We start from the raw sequence: 16,154 nt of genomic DNA, 5'->3' as shown, positions 1-16,154 counted from the left end.
TTTTAAAATAAAAGAAAAAGAATTCTTTTTTTCCCCAACAACCCCTTAATATCATCCTTCTAACATTTTTTCTCTCTCATTAGATTTAATTTGGTATAAATAGAGAAAAGTCAAAATTAGTTGTTGCCAGGTTTTTGTTTTTTTAGACAAAATATTTTGTTGTACCTTTGGTACGAGTGTCAAATACAATATTTTTTTAAATTAAAAAAAAAAGCTTAAAAATCATATTTTAAAAAATTCTGTGACCATTCAAATAATAAAATAATTAAAAAATTCCACATACAATAGTATTCTTATGCTAGTTTTAATTTTGTAGAAGAGATGGATTGGGTGTATTGATGTACTTTTATCTTTATTAAGAAGAAAAAAAAAATATAATTAAAATTTAAAAAATTACCTTAAAAATGAAGAAATCAAAATAAAAAGTAAAAAATATCTTTCACTCATGGAATATGTAGATGCTATTTCCTACAATTGATTAAATTGGGCGCCATCAATCTGTCAAGAGCAAAAAATGAGACAATAATTTAATTAGGAGTATTAGTGGGGTGTCAGCCAAAGAGATTCTAATGCTCAAGTTAATTCGATTGCAATAATAAATAACGTAGTAGAAATGAAGTAACAAAATAATAAATGATGAGTAACATAAAAGTGATGATGGCGATGGAGCTTGATGGCAAGGTAGGATGACTCGTTCGACTGTCTCACTGAAAGTGATAGGTTTTAGTGTTGATTATTCGATGATCCTTGAGGACCTCTCTAGACTTCATTTTATAGTGTATACCTTAGCACCGTTGGCCCTTATCCTGGTCGTTTCGTCTGACTCGTTCCAAAGGGGTTGTCACTAGAATATCGTCGGAAGGGACACGCCCCTTTGACTCAAACTATAGTTGACTAACTCGATCCCTCTCGCTAAGTGGGTGGATGTGATTTCAGAGTTGGATATGGGTTGATCATTGCAAGGCCCAATAATTGGTATGGGCTGCTTATTTGTATTCATTTGGGCCCGATTGGTTCGTCTAACTGCCTTATTGGGCCTGAAGTACATTGAAGAATTTGTACAGATTTTTACTACTACAGTTTGCCCCTCACTCTCTCGTCTAGAATTTATTCTAACCAGAGAGTTTATAATGTCTAGATGGTCATGTGACTGAGTAATTTCACAGGCACGTGACAGAGTGGGTCGGGTAGGTTGAGTGGCCAACCACTCCTGAGTAGCTGATTGATCTTAAGTGGCTGAGTGCATCTTATGGCCAAGTGCACCGGGTGGTCGATTGGGCGCAAATCCTAGTGGACAAGGGTCGGAGGAATGGATGTGAGTCCAAGTGGCTAAGCATGTTGAATGAGTAAGAGCTACTTGGGTGCAAATAATCGGACATTGAGGGCATTCGACCACAAGGTGCACTCGGCCACTTGAGAGCAATCGACCACTCGGGAGTAGTTAGCCACTCAACCCACTCGACCACATTCCACTTAGCCTAACCGATCTACTTCGTCACGTGCCCGTGAAACTACTTGATCACATGACCATCTAGACATTATTAACTCTCTGGTTAGAATAAATTCCAGTCCAGAGAGTGAGGGACAAATTGTAGTGGTAAAAATCTGTAAAAATTCTTCAATATACTCCAGGCCCAATAAGGCAGTCAGACGAACCAATGGGGCCCAAATTAACACAAATAAGCAGCCCATATATGTTATTGGGCCTTGCAATGGTCAGCCTGTATCCAACTCTGAAATCACATTCACCTAGTCAGCCAAAGGCATCAAGTCAGTCAACTATAGAAGGAGTCAAAGGGACGTGTCCCTTTCGATGATATTCCAGGGACAACCCCTTTGGAACAGGTCAGACAGAACGATCAGGAAAAGAGCCAACGACACTAAGATATACTCTATAAAATGAATTCTAGAGAGGTCCTCAAGGATCATCAAATAATCAACGTAAAACCTATCACTTTCACCGAGATAGTCAAACTAATCATCCTACCTTGCCATCTAGCTCCATCGCCATCATCAATTTTCTCTTACTCATCATTTCATCAATTATTATTTTGTTACTTCATTTCTACTACGTTATTTATTATTGCAATCAGACTAACTTGAGCATTGGAGTCTATTTGGTTAACACCTCATCGCTGCTCTCAATTGAACTCTTGTCTCCTTCTTTGTTCTTGATAGGTTGCTGGTGCCAAATTTAATCAATTGTAGGAAATCGCATTTATAGAGTAGAAGAGAAAAAAAATGAGCTTTTATGTAGTATAATATTGAATGAAATACGATAATAAAACCCTAAATTTATATTACAATATAATATACATTGTATACCACAATTTGAAATCAGTTGCACCAATTAATGCACTTTCATTTTTTACGTTTTTTTCCATTATATAACAACTTTCCATATATGATTTAGCAATCTATTATTAAAAAATATATTAATTAGTCAATATTCCTTTTTGATATGAATATACACCAAGCACTGTCCGTTCAGTTTGTGTTTTAAAATAGCATCTAAGAAAGTCATTTCATCACCACCAATATATAAAAACTTCTATTGAACGCCATTGAAATAAACAAAATAGTTTATTATGTTAAACAGTTCCACCATAAATAAACCTTATTTTATTTTTAATTATGTCAACAACACAGCAAATAAACTTGTATCTATAATGTTTATGTATATATTATTTCTATAAAAAATATTATGGTCATTGATATCATCAAAAAGTACGCTGATCTAAAATAAACTATTTTGTTAGGTTTGATATAAAAATTCAATCACGTTATAGTTTAATATATTTTATTTCAAAAAGAATTTCCTATATTTTATTTTGTTTACAAATCTATTTGATATATTTTGTTTAGTTTCATATAACAGATAATAATATTATTAAATTTCATTGAAAATAAACATAAACGAAAGCATATAACAAAATGCAAATTGTATGAATAAATAAATGAATTGGTTTAGTTTAATACACATATCCATAAGAAATAAACTTATTTTATCTTGTTTATATTATTGTATTATGTTTCCATGTAAACATTAATATTTTAGCATACGTTCTCGTTCGCGGTCCAACTGGCAGACACTTAATAATGTTATCCATATTTTGAGAACGCGGTACAAGTTCTAAAATGGGTAATCGAGTCAATCGCAGGTCGACAAGACATCAAGGAAATAACCTAGCCATATCTTCACGTAATATAAGTATAGCTCGAGCATCTCAATGCTTAGATTGGTTTGGCCTGGAAACCTCTAGCTCACATGGTATGCATTGATCTTGCTGTCGATGCATATCATACAACGGCTTGAATTCTTGAAGACTCAGAGATGTTATATGCATAATTAATATATTGTAACGCTTGCTTGATAAATGTATAATATCAGACAATCAATGTATTTAAGGTTTTTATTTGTATGTTTGAGAAGTTACCCAATATTGAACGTTATCCAAATCTGTCCATTGAACCCCTATAAATAGAGAAGGAATGGACAGATAGACTCGTGGACTAGGTGAATTTTAATCACTAAACCACGTAAAAGCTCTTGTGTTATATCTATTTACGGTTTCTTAAAAAGCCTAATTATCTATTTTAGACTTCTTAATCAACTGTTGGCGAAAACCGCATCAACAAATTTATGTTTTCATTGAGAGATCAATTTGGCTTATCAATCTCTTTTGCAGATTTTTCATTCAGTCAAAATGGTGGTAGCACGATCGATGCGCAACAATGAGTTGAAGAGGCTTGGAGCCTATGGGGAGTTCCGTGCAATCAGCCCCGCTGGAGAGGGCACTTCTGTACCCCATCATTCTGGGAAATAACCCCAAAACCAAGACAGGGATCACCACGACACTGGCAGTTCATCATCAAACTGGGGAATGCTCAGCTGAGGAGCCATCTCGCCCATGCCAACAAGCGTATTGACGAGATAATGTATCAATTACCCCCTCCTATAACCAACCATAAATGTTGGAAGGAGGACAAGTGGGTCCCACAAGACTAGGTCCCATAGACATAGTCGTCGTAATGTAAGTTGTTATGTTCAGACCGCAACTCTGAGCTTCGTGCCGTCAGAACGGACCACCAAGAAAGACCGACCCGCTCACAATCATAGGAATAAGCAGGCGACTCATGTTTCTAGAACTCAGGCCAATCAAACAGGGCGAGCACAGACTACTTCCACAAGCAGGAGTCCCCCCGAATCCTCCAGCACCAATCCAGCCAAGTGGTCAAGTACAAATAAATGAGGATGCATTACAACCAGTCTGAGACATTGGAGTGTACGATGGGTGACCTAGGTTTGTGTGCCCTGATGGACGACAGGTGGCCTCACCGATAAGGCACCCTCCATCACCGATTCGTCACCCAACACCCCCACGAGAGCAAGGGAACACACCAACTCGTGGAAACAACCAAAGAAACTCTGCCCACAGAGAGGCTACATAAGTTTCACGATCTTAGGATACTGGAATCTGAGTTCATGTGAACGACCAAGCTCAGCGACCTAATCAGCAGATGGTGAGCATTGCTGAAGGCAGCTTTCGGACAGAGAGCCATCGTGAGAGAAGGTCAGAGAGTGTTCACAATACACACTCTCAAAGGTAGGAATATAAAGTACTACTAATCCAGGACTGTTACACTGTGTAATTAAGATGGTGCTTAACTTGCTAAACGAGTCATTTGGATTTAAAACGTGTAATTGAAACTAACACAAGGATTAAGTACTAAAAATTTCGGTCAAACAGTAATCATTTCATTAAAAAGTGTTTAAGTCTTTACACGGGATCCCAAAAATAGTTTAAACTATTACAGATCCAATAAATACAAAAGGTTGGCCTAAGCGGCAAAATCAGGGTCCAACCCTAGTTCCAACAAATAGCCTCGACCATAGTGTTCGAGCAGGCCACATATGTACACCCCACCCCCGAAGCTCTCCAACTTATGGCTGGTCCAACTTTTCTTTCCCTTTACCTGCACCATATAGCACTCGTGAGCCGAGACACAACAAGAAAACATAATCATGCTCATAAGTAGTAAATCATCAGATCACATAATCATAATTAGCATGCTTAGTAGTAATAACCCTACTCATGCTTGCATTAAATCCAAATAGAACTTTAGAGCCACACTGGGGCCCATTGCCTTATTCCCTATATAACCAGCCTTAGGGCTAGCCAAGCATACCTAGCGCTTTATATTTTGGGGGCCATAGGGTTGTTCAAGTGTATATCATGCTTCTAGGTTAGCTTAACCACATCGGCCTGCGTTCAACATGCTATTGCCACCCTAGACTCATAAGCCGAACGTTTCAATCATATATATAACAAGTAAACCCTCGACTGATAAGTCAAGCTTTTAATCCGATACAATAGATAAATCCTTGACTTATAAGCCGAGCTTTTCAATCAAATATAATCGATAAACCCTCAACTTATAACCCGAGCTTTTCAATCATATATAACAGATAACCCTCAATTCATAAGTCGAGCTTTTCAATCAGACATAACAGATAAACAATCATTACTTAAAATAGGTATGCACACCGCAATCAACATGTTTAATAAAACATTATAAGCATGGTTTATAACCATGTTCAATAACCGAGGCTCGAGCCCTAACAACAGTCCAGGTGCAGTTTTCTTACCTCAGGTCTTGAGTGAATAATGTATGATGACCCCGAGTACGATCCTTTCCTCTCGAGCCTAACAGTTCACCCTAGTCACAACTATGACAAGGAATAACTATCAAGAAACGAACCAATAAGGCTTTTGGACCAAGTCCTAGCCCCGGGACCCTGAATTCTACTAAATCGAGTAGTAGAACCGTGCTCGAGCCTTTAGGTTTGGGTTCCCACAACCTAAAACACGATTTTTGACTTTTTCTCATTTTGAGCCGCAGCGCCACCCACTAAGGGCAGTGACACTCAACTAGGCAGAAAGTACCTAACATCCCCTACACACATGCCATGACGCAACCCACCAAGCGTCGCGATGCTAAGGCAGTTCGAGGAAACCCTACCTCAACCAAGTTCATGAGGGCCGCTGCGCTCCAAGAATAGCACTATAGCGTGACCCTGCGAACTCAAAATTCCAGCAAGTTGAAGAATCATCAATCTTCCCGAAACACAATTTTAACCAATCCTGACCACATAAATGGTCTCAGCAGCTCACAACATAATAACCCACTTTAAAACTCAATCAAAGCTCCATTAAAACTCAAAATTCAATACAACTTCAAAAACTTTAAAAACCAAAACTAAAAACTTGGAAACTTAAATTTACCTCTGCTAACAACGTTTTCCCAGCTGATTACTAAGTTTACAAGCTTCCAACTCTGCCTAGAACCACTTCAATTCTTTAGTAAGCTTGATTCCAAGCATTAGGATCAAGAATTCTAGAGTTTCGCTTCAAAATGTAAAAGACTAAAGAGAGTGAGAGTTGCTTCTGAAATTACAAATATGCCCATTTAAATAAAAGCAGGTATGTTTTGCACATTTAATACACTTAAACATGCCTAATCAGTCTTATAATAATATAACCCAAGCAATTCACATAATCGCATAAATATTCAATTAATTCACATATAAACACATAATATTCCAATAATGCCCTCCTGGCCCCCTAATCAAGGCACTAAACCTTATTAGGAATTTTGGGACGTTACAACTATCCCCCCCTTATAAAAATTTCGCCCTCAAAATTTACCTGAACAACTCGGGATACTAATCCTGCTTATCTGACTATAATTCTTAGGTCTCTTCCTCGACCTTGTTGGTCCTCCATAATACCTTAACCAAAGGTATAGTTTTGTTCCTCAATACTTTGTCATTTCTATCCAAGAGTTGAACAAGTCGCTCCTCATAGGACAAATCTGTCTGTAGCTCCAGATCCTCATAACTCAATACATGAGTTACATCTAACACATATTTCCAAAGCATCAAAATATGGAATACATTATGAACCCCTGACAGCAATGGGGGTAAAGCCAATCAATAGGCTACTTGACCAATCCTCTCCGGGATCTCAAAAGGTCCCACAAACCTAGGGCTCAGATTGCCCTTTTTTCCAAACCGCTTTACATCTCTCAAAGGTCAAACACGGAGGAAAACATAGCCCTCAACCTAGAATTCTATTTCTCTAAGCTTGGGATCAGCGTAGCTCTTCTGTCTACTTTGAGAAGCGAGCATCTGAGCTCTAATATTCCTAATGGCCTCATTGGTTCTCTAAACTGCTTCAGGACCCAGGTATTTCCTCTCACCAATTTCATCCCAATGAATGGGTGATCTACATTTCCTACCATACAACATCTCATATGGAGCCACTTCAATAGTCGACTGGTAGTTGTTATTGTAGTAGGAAAACTCAATCAATGGCAAGTACCTAATCCAAGACCCTTCAAGGTCCAGCATACATGTCTGCAACATGTCTTCTAATATCTGAATTGTCCTCTGAGATTGTCTATCTATCTGAGGATTATAGGTAGTACTAAACTTCAGTTGTGTACCCATAGCCTTCAGTAGACTTCCCCAAAACTTGGAAGTAAAAATGGGGTCTCGATCTAACACAATAAACCTAGGAGTCCCATAAAGCATTACTATTTCTTTCATATAGAGATCAGCGTACTGACCCACTATAAAGTTCGTCCTCACTGGTAAAAAGTGAGCTGACTTAGTATATCTGTCCACAATGACCCACACTGAATTATGTTGACCCACGGTCCTGTGTAATCCCACTAAGAAGTCCATAGTAATGTCCTCCCATTTCCATTCAGGGATACCCAAAGGCTGCAATAGCCCTGCTGGTCTCTAGTGTTCAACTTTCACTTGCTGACACATTAGGCACTTAGCCACATATTCAGTCACCTCTTTCTTCATCACAGGCCACCAATATAGCGATTTCAAATCCTAATACATCTTCGTGGTGTCTAGAAGGATACGTATGGTGTGGTATGAGATTCATCAAGAATCTCTTGTCTAATAGTAGAGTCCATCAAAACACAAATCTGCCTCATGTATCTCAGTAAACCCATCTCTGAAATAGTGTAGTCCCTAGCCACTCCAGCTAGGACATCCTCTCTGTGTCTCCTCAACTGAGGATCATTTATCTTCCCTTCCTTAATCCTCTCCAAGAAAGTAGATTGCAAGGTGATGTTAGCTAACTGGCCCACCACCAACTCTATATCTGTTCTAGTCATCTCTTCTACTAACTTCTTTGATATCTGTTTCAAAATGAACAACTGTCCCGGACCTCTCCAACTTAAGGCATCTGCCACCGCGTTGACTTTCCTTGGGTGGTAAAAAATTTCACAGTCATAATCTTTCACAAACTTCAGCCAACGCCTCTGTCTCATGTTCAAATCTCTCTGGGTAAAGAAATACTTTAAGCTCTTGTGGTTGTGTAAATATCACACTTCTCCCCATAAAGGTAGTGTTGCAATACCTTCAGGGCAAAGATCACCGCTGCTAATTCCAGATCGTATGTAGGGTACCGCTATTCATATTCCTTTTATTTGTGTGAAGCATAGGCAATCACCTTTCCAGCCTTCATAAGGACACAACCTAACCCATGCTTTGATGAATCGTAGTAGACCATAAACTTCACTTGATCTGAAGAAAGACTCAATACAGGAGCAGTGATCAACCACCTCTTCAACTCCTGGAAGTTATTCTCACACCTATCTAACCATAAAAAATTTAGATTCTTGCATGTAAACTCGTCAATGGTATTGCAATCCTTGAGAACCCTTCCACAAAATGCCGATAATACCCTGCCAATCCAAGGAAACTTTTGATCTCCAAAGCACTCCTTGGCCTTGGCCAATCCCTGACTGTCTCAATCTTGGCTGGAACCACTTTAATTCCATCTCTACTAACAATGTGGTCGAGCAATGTCACCTAAGGTAACCAAAACTCTCACTTCTTGAACTTCGCATACAATCTGTGCTCCCTCAATCTCTGCAATACCAACCAGAGATTTCACTCATGCTCTACCTCAGACTGAGAATAAACTAGGTGTTGTTAATGAAGACAATTGCGAATTTGTCTAGGTAATCTTTCAACACTCTATTCATGAGATCCATAAAAGTTTCTGGGGCATTAGTCAATCCAAACGACATGACTAAGAACTCATAATGCCCATATCTGGTACGAAAGGCCATCTTCGAAATGTCCTCATCTTTGATCCTCAACTGGTGAAAACTAAATCGAAGATCAATATTTGAAAATATAGTCTTGCCCTGTAGCTGATCAAATAAATCATCGATCCTCGATAGTGGATACCTGTTCTTGATAGTCAACTTATTCAGTTCTCTGTAGTCGATGCACATCCTTAGACAACTATCCTTATTTTTCACAAATAAAACCGATGCACCCCATGGCGAGAAACTGGGCCTAAAAAACCTAAGTCCTGTAACTCCTATAACTGAACCTTCAGTTCTTTCAATTCTATTGGAGCCATCCTGTATGGTGCTCCAGACACTAGCTTTGTCCCTGATGCCAATTCAATAACAAAATCTATCTCTTTGTGGGGTGGCAACCCTGGTAATACTTCTGGGAATACATCCAGAAACTCACAGACTAACATGCTCTCCTTAGGTCCAACTGGCACAACCCTAGTGGTATCCACCATACTAGCTAAGAATTCTATGCAACCACCTTGCAATAGGTCTCTAGCCCTCAATACTGATATCATAGGAATACGGGGTCCGTGCAAAGTTCCCACAAATACGAATGGGTCCTCACCCTTATGTTGAAAGGTTACCATTTTTTACTTACAATCTATAGTTGCCTCATACTTGGCTAGCCAATCCATACCCATAATCATATCAAAGTCATCCATGACTAGCTCAATCAAATCTACTGATAACTCTCTACTATCCACCTCTACCGATAACAATCTGACCCGTCTCCTAGAGACTACTAGATCTCTAGTAGGCAATTGTTGACGCGGTTTTTCACCAATAGTAGACCAAGAAACCAAATAGGGAGATTAGTGCTATATTATAAACCGTAATGAAATAAGAACCCACTCGTACACACACAACTTTTATGTGGTTCAGTGGTTAAAATCCACCTAGTCCAGGAGACAGTTGATTAGTGGTGAAAAATGCATATTTATTGATTTTATTGGTTAAATAAATTATATTTTAATTAATATTTTCATGGAATTAATATGATTTATTTTAGTTATATATTTGAAAAAAAAACGGTAAAAAAAACAAAAACAAAAACAAAAATATTTATATATATAAACATACATATATAAGTACATATTGTTTTTTTTTTCTTTTTGGTTAAAAAAATTATATATATAAAAAAAACTTATGTTTATATATACTTTACGTAAAATATATATATAAAAAAATAGTTATAGAATCTTTATTTTCTTTTTTTTTAGTTAATTCCAATTCCAATTCCATTTCTTTTTCTTAATTTCTTTTTTATTTTCTTAGTTTAAGAAATATTTGTAAAAATAATAATAATAATTATAAGATTGTTGTTTTTATCTTTACTTCCTAAAAAAAAGTATATCTTACTTATTTAATATTGTTAAGTAGGTTGTTTCTTCTCTTTACTTTATTTTTGTGTTGATTATTTTGTTGCTTTAGGTTCCTTCGGTTAGGCTTTTCTTTTTGTTTGCCTTAATTTTCCTTTGAATTTAGGTTTTCCAAAAAAAAAGATATATATAATTGCATAAAATTGTTCATAAAATTTCATTCATAAAACACTTAGTATTGGGAACAATTGTGCAATATTACAAATGGTAGAAACCGATATTGTTCTGTCTAGAAAGATTGGTTGTTAAATAAGGTTTGTGATAGTGTTACCCCCCACACTTACCGGGAGCCCCGGGGAGTTCTGTCTAGGAAAGTGTGGGTCTAAACCGGTACCTTGGCAACCTTCCCAATCGGCCTGGGAACATTTCGAGCATATACCTTTGTACTATTACATTTTTGAGCTAAAAGCTATAAAAAAAAAATCAAGCTTGTTCTATCAAAATAAGCAATTTCACTCTGCTTAAAGGTTGTTTGGTCAAAAAGGTTTAATTTGTGATCCACCATACTTACTCAGAAACCTTGGGGAGTTCTAGTAAGGCGTTGGAGATCACCCCAAAACCTCCAAATCTACATGGGAACAAATTTAACAAAAAAATAAATAAATAAAAACATAAAAAAATTAATTATGATTTCCTAGAGTGGATGAATCATCACGAAACTTCTAGTCAAACTTCTTCCAATTCATCCACCACTCTTTCTGGAACTCCTTCCACCACTCCTGCTTCTCCAAAAACTTTAGTTGATAATAATTCATTCGCAATGGTTCAACATGATGAAATCCAACCAAGAACTCTCAATGATTACCTCCATCCTACTCGCACTTCCACGCTTTCATGCATTATTTTCCCTCCTAATATGCTCGCGCTAGACTTTAAACCTGGCATGATTCAACTCTTGCCCACATTTCATGGAATGGAAAATGAAAGCCCATACGTGCATATTAGAGAATTCAAGGAGGTAGTAGCCACGTTCTATAACCGAGCCAAAAATGTCGATTTTGTGCGACTAAAGTTCTTCCCTTTCTCCTTAAAGGACACAGCCAAAAATTGGTTATACTCTTTGAGACCTAGGTCTATTGGAACATGGCCAGAAATGACCAAATCTTTCTTTCTGAAACACTTCCCTAGCCATAAGACCAACAGTCTAATACAAAATATTTCCACACTTTCCCAAAAGGACAATGAAACGTTCTATCAAGTCTGGGAAAGATTCAAAGATCTGTTGAATCAGTGCCCGCACCATGGCTATGAGAACTGGTGTTTGGTCAGTTATTTCTATGAAGGCCTCATGAGTAATGAGCGCCAATTTGTAGAAATGCTATGCAATGGTGAATTCCTCGAAAAAGAGCCAGACAATGCTCTTGAATATCTCAAAGAAACAGCGAAAAAATCTCACACCTGGACTAGTCCAAGTGCTACTGATATTACCAACCGACACAAACCATCTAGGATCTATCAACTTCGAGAAGAGGACAATGTTAAGGCCGAACTCGAAGCTTTGAAAAAGTAGTTTGAGGTCTTAATGATGAAAAATGGCCAAAAAGAGCACATGATTGCTCAAGCAAAACCACAAGAGCCTTGCTTTGTTTGTGGAGGGACGGAACATTTAGCTAAGGATTGCTTAGCTTTTAATGAAATGAGGGGGGGGGGGGGGGGTTATGAGGAGCAATGCAATGCCTTAGGGACGTATAACAAGCCATTCTCCCATACGTACAACCCTGGTTGGAGAAACCACCCAAATTTCAGTTGGAGAGATTCTAACCAAGCTCAATCGTCTGGAGGCCAATGGAGAAATGAGCAACAAGTTCAACCATCAAAGGCGTATGCTGCACCTCAATACAATACTCATCCACAATGAAATTCTCTTGAGAATACCCTTCATGCATTCATAGAGGAACAATCCATACTAAATCGCTAAATTATGGAAGAAATCAAGGAAATGAAATGTCAATTCTCAAAATTGACTGAATCCTTGGCCATTCCGGAAAAAGGCAAGCTTCCTTCCCAACCAAAATTCAATGTGCAAGGCCAACACATGGCCCAATCCTCAAATTCCAATGATCAAAATGTTAAGGAAGTAAATGCCATCGCAACTAGAAGTGGTAAAAATTTGCATGAACCATCCATAAAAACCACCTCTCCCAGTACTCCAAAAGTTAATCCCAAGAATGCCCCATTCAATGCTTCTCCAAAAGAACCATTTCCCCAGGCTTTGAAACCTGTTGGGAAGCTTCTAGAAAACCGAGCTGAAATCCTTGAGCACTTGACACAGGAGAAGATTAATCTTCCTTTGCTTCACATCATAAATAAGTGCCGGCTTATGCAAAAATCATCAAGGATCTATGCACTGCAAAAAGGAAGCACCATGTCAAGAAGACTTCTTTCTATACTGAGCAAGTGAGTGTGGTGACTGAACAAAAGACACCGCCAAAATATGAAGATCCTTGTTATCCCACCATTTCTTGCCAAATTGGGACTCATGAAGTTAGCCAAGCCTTACTTGATCTTGGCGCGAGTGTAAATCTCATGCCTTACTCTGTGTACTCGTAACTCAGTCTTGGAGAAATGAAGCCAACATTTATTGTGCTACAGTTTGCTGACCGCTCCACCAAAAATCCTAGGGTATTGTTGAGGATGTTTTAGTTCAAATTGAAAAATTCTATTACCTTGTAGACTTTCTTATTCTTGATACCCAATCTGTGGTAAACATGGAGTCAAAAATTCCTATTATCCTCGGAAGACCATTCCTTGCTATTGCAAATGCTTTAATCAACTGTCAGAATGGCCTAATGAAGATATCGTTTGGAAACATGACTCTAGAATTCAATATCTTCCACATCGGGAAACAACCCCGAGAAGATGATGAATATTATCAAACATTCATGATTGACACTTTAATTCCCGAGGAGGTTAAATTGCGAAGCAAATTCGATAATATTGATGAACTCCTCCTTTTGTCTGACAATTAAATTCCCGGCTCTATTGAGTCTAATCTTGCAATATCAGATCACATGGACTCACGCAATAGAAGGACTAAGTTTTGACAACCTCGCTTTGAAGAGCTTCCTCGTGAGAGGGCACATCCAAAAACTTCAGTTGAAGAGGTTCCAATTGTTCAATTGACCCAACTACCCGAGGGTCTGAAACATGGCTTCATGGGAGATGGTGAAACCTTTCCAGTTATCATCTCATCCAATCTTCAAAATTCTAGAGAATTGCAGTTACTCGAGCTACTGCGAATGCATAAATCTGTGATAGGTTGGACGCTTGCTGATATCAAAGGTATTAGCCCTTTAATTTGCTCCCATCGAATCAATCTGGAGTATGACGCTATCCCTCGAACAGACCCTCAAAGGCAACTAAACCCCACAATGAAAGAAGTCGTGAAAAATGAAGTTCTGAAATTGCTAGATGCTGGTGACATCTATCCAATGGCCGACAACAAGTGGGTTAGTCCTACTCAGGTAGTAACCAAGAAATTTGGTGTCACTGCGGTCCCTAACGAAAAAGGGGTACTTTTCCCCACAAAAACTGTGACAGGGTGGCGCATGTGCATTGATTATAGAAAATTAAATGCCGCCTCCTACAAAGATCATTTTCTACTCCCATTCATTGATCAAATCCTTGAACGTGTAGCTGGTCATCCATTCTATTTCTTTCTTGATGACTATTCTGGCTATTATCAAATTGAGATTGCATTAGAGGATCAAGATAAGACAACTCTCACTTGTCCCTTTGGCACTTTTTCTTTCCAGCGTACGCCATTTGACTTGTGTAATGTACCAGCTACATTCCAAATATGCATGATGAGCATCTTTAGTGACATGATTGACAAATAAATGGAAGTATTCATGGATGACCTAACCGTTTTTGGGAATTCCTTTGACACATGTCTTCTTCATCTTGAAGTTGTTTTAAAACAATGTATTGAGAAAGGATTTGTGCTCAATTGGGAGGGATGCCACTTCATGGTATCTTCTAACCAAAGATGTTACCTTTGAGTGGACACCTAAGTGTGAGGAATCATTCCGAACGCTTGTAAATTCACTCACTTTTGCTCCCATCATTCACTCACCCGATTTGAGTCTTCCTTTCGAGATCATGTGTGACGCCAGCAACTTTTTTGTGGGAGCTGTGCTGGCACAACGAAGGGAGGGAAAACCCTTTGTTGTCTACTATGCAAGTCTAACTCTCAATAGTGCTCAAATGAACTATTCCACTACTGAAAAAGAGTTGCTTGCCGTCGTCTTTTCCCTTGACAAATTCCGATCTTATTTGATTGGATCACCTATTACGATCTTCACGGATCACTCCACCTTGAAATATCTCCTTTCCAAAAAGGATACTAAGGTGCGATTAATACGGTGAATCCTTCTTTTGCAAGAATTTGATATCACAATCAAGGACAAGAAAGGTATTACAAACATAGTCGCGGACCATTTGCCCTGACTTGAATTCAACGATCTCGCTGATGGTCCACCTATTCATGAAGTTTTCCCAGATGAACAATTGCTTTATGTTACTAAGTTACCGTGGTATGCTCACATTGTGAACTATTTAGTAACAGGTGAACTCCCATATAAATGGAGTTCACAAGACAAACGCAAATTTCTAGTCGAGGTGCGCAATTTCTTTTGGGATGACCCATACTTATTCAAGTATTGTCCTGACCAAATCATGCAAAGATGCATCCATGATGATGAGGTGTCTAGTGTGCTAAATTTTTGCCACAATGATGCTTGTGGTGGTCACTTTTCTATGAAGAAAACTACTACAAAAATCTTACAATGTGATATTTACTGACCCGCCTTGTTTAAAGACACCAATGAATTCAGTCGTTCTTGTATAAGGTGCAAAAAATTAGGTTCCTTGTCCCATCGGCACATGATGCCCTTGAACCCAATTCTTATTATCAAAATATTTGATTGTTGGGGGATAGACTTTATGGGACCCTTTCCGCCTTCTTTTGGCTACCTCTACATTCTTCTCGTTGTGGATTATGTTTCAAAATGGGTTGAGGACGTACCCTGTCAAACCAATGATAATGCTATAGTTTTCAAATTCTTGAAAGAAAGTGTGTTATCAAGGTTCAGTACTCCTCGTGCTATCATCAGTGATCAAGGCACTCATTTTTGCAACAGATCTTTTGAAGCTCTTATACGTAAGTACGGTGTACTTCACAAAGTTTCCAATGCCTATCATCCACAGACTAATGGGCAATCTAAGTTAGCCAATAGGGAGATAAAACACATTCTGGAAAAGATGGTAAATCTCGACCGAAAAGATTGGTCTAAACGTCTTTTAGATGCTCTTTGGGCATGCTGCACTACTTTCAAATCCCCTCTTGGGATGTCTCCCTATCGGCTTGTCTTTGGAAAAGCCTGTCATTTACCTATCGAGCTCAAGCATAAAGCTTATTGGGCTATTAAAGCCCTCAACTTTGATCTTACTGTCGCATGTTTCAATCGCAAACTCCAATTTTCTGAAATTGAGGAGTTGAGAAACGATGCATATGACAATTTTAGGATCTATAAAGAGATTGAAAATCGCTCACGATAAACAGACCCTGCGAAAACACTTTGAGCCAAATCAGAA

The 16,154-nt window shown here is 38.3% G+C and overlaps 1 non-coding gene across 1 annotated transcript; it reads right to left on the bottom strand.

Moving 5' to 3' along the window:
- Positions 1-11,700: 11,700 nt before the first annotated feature.
- LOC133787667 (small nucleolar RNA R71) lies at positions 11,701-11,807 on the bottom strand. The gene has a single exon (XR_009872673.1). It is a non-coding gene; the product is annotated as a small nucleolar RNA R71 (small nucleolar RNA).
- Between the last annotated feature and the right edge of the window lie 4,347 nt (positions 11,808-16,154).

The sequence above is a fragment of the Humulus lupulus genome, chromosome 6, assembly GCF_963169125.1.
Source record: "Humulus lupulus chromosome 6, drHumLupu1.1, whole genome shotgun sequence".
Taxonomy (NCBI): Eukaryota; Viridiplantae; Streptophyta; class Magnoliopsida; order Rosales; family Cannabaceae; genus Humulus; species Humulus lupulus.
Note: the sequence above shows the minus strand (reverse complement) of the source record. Positions and strands in the feature narration are given on the sequence as shown.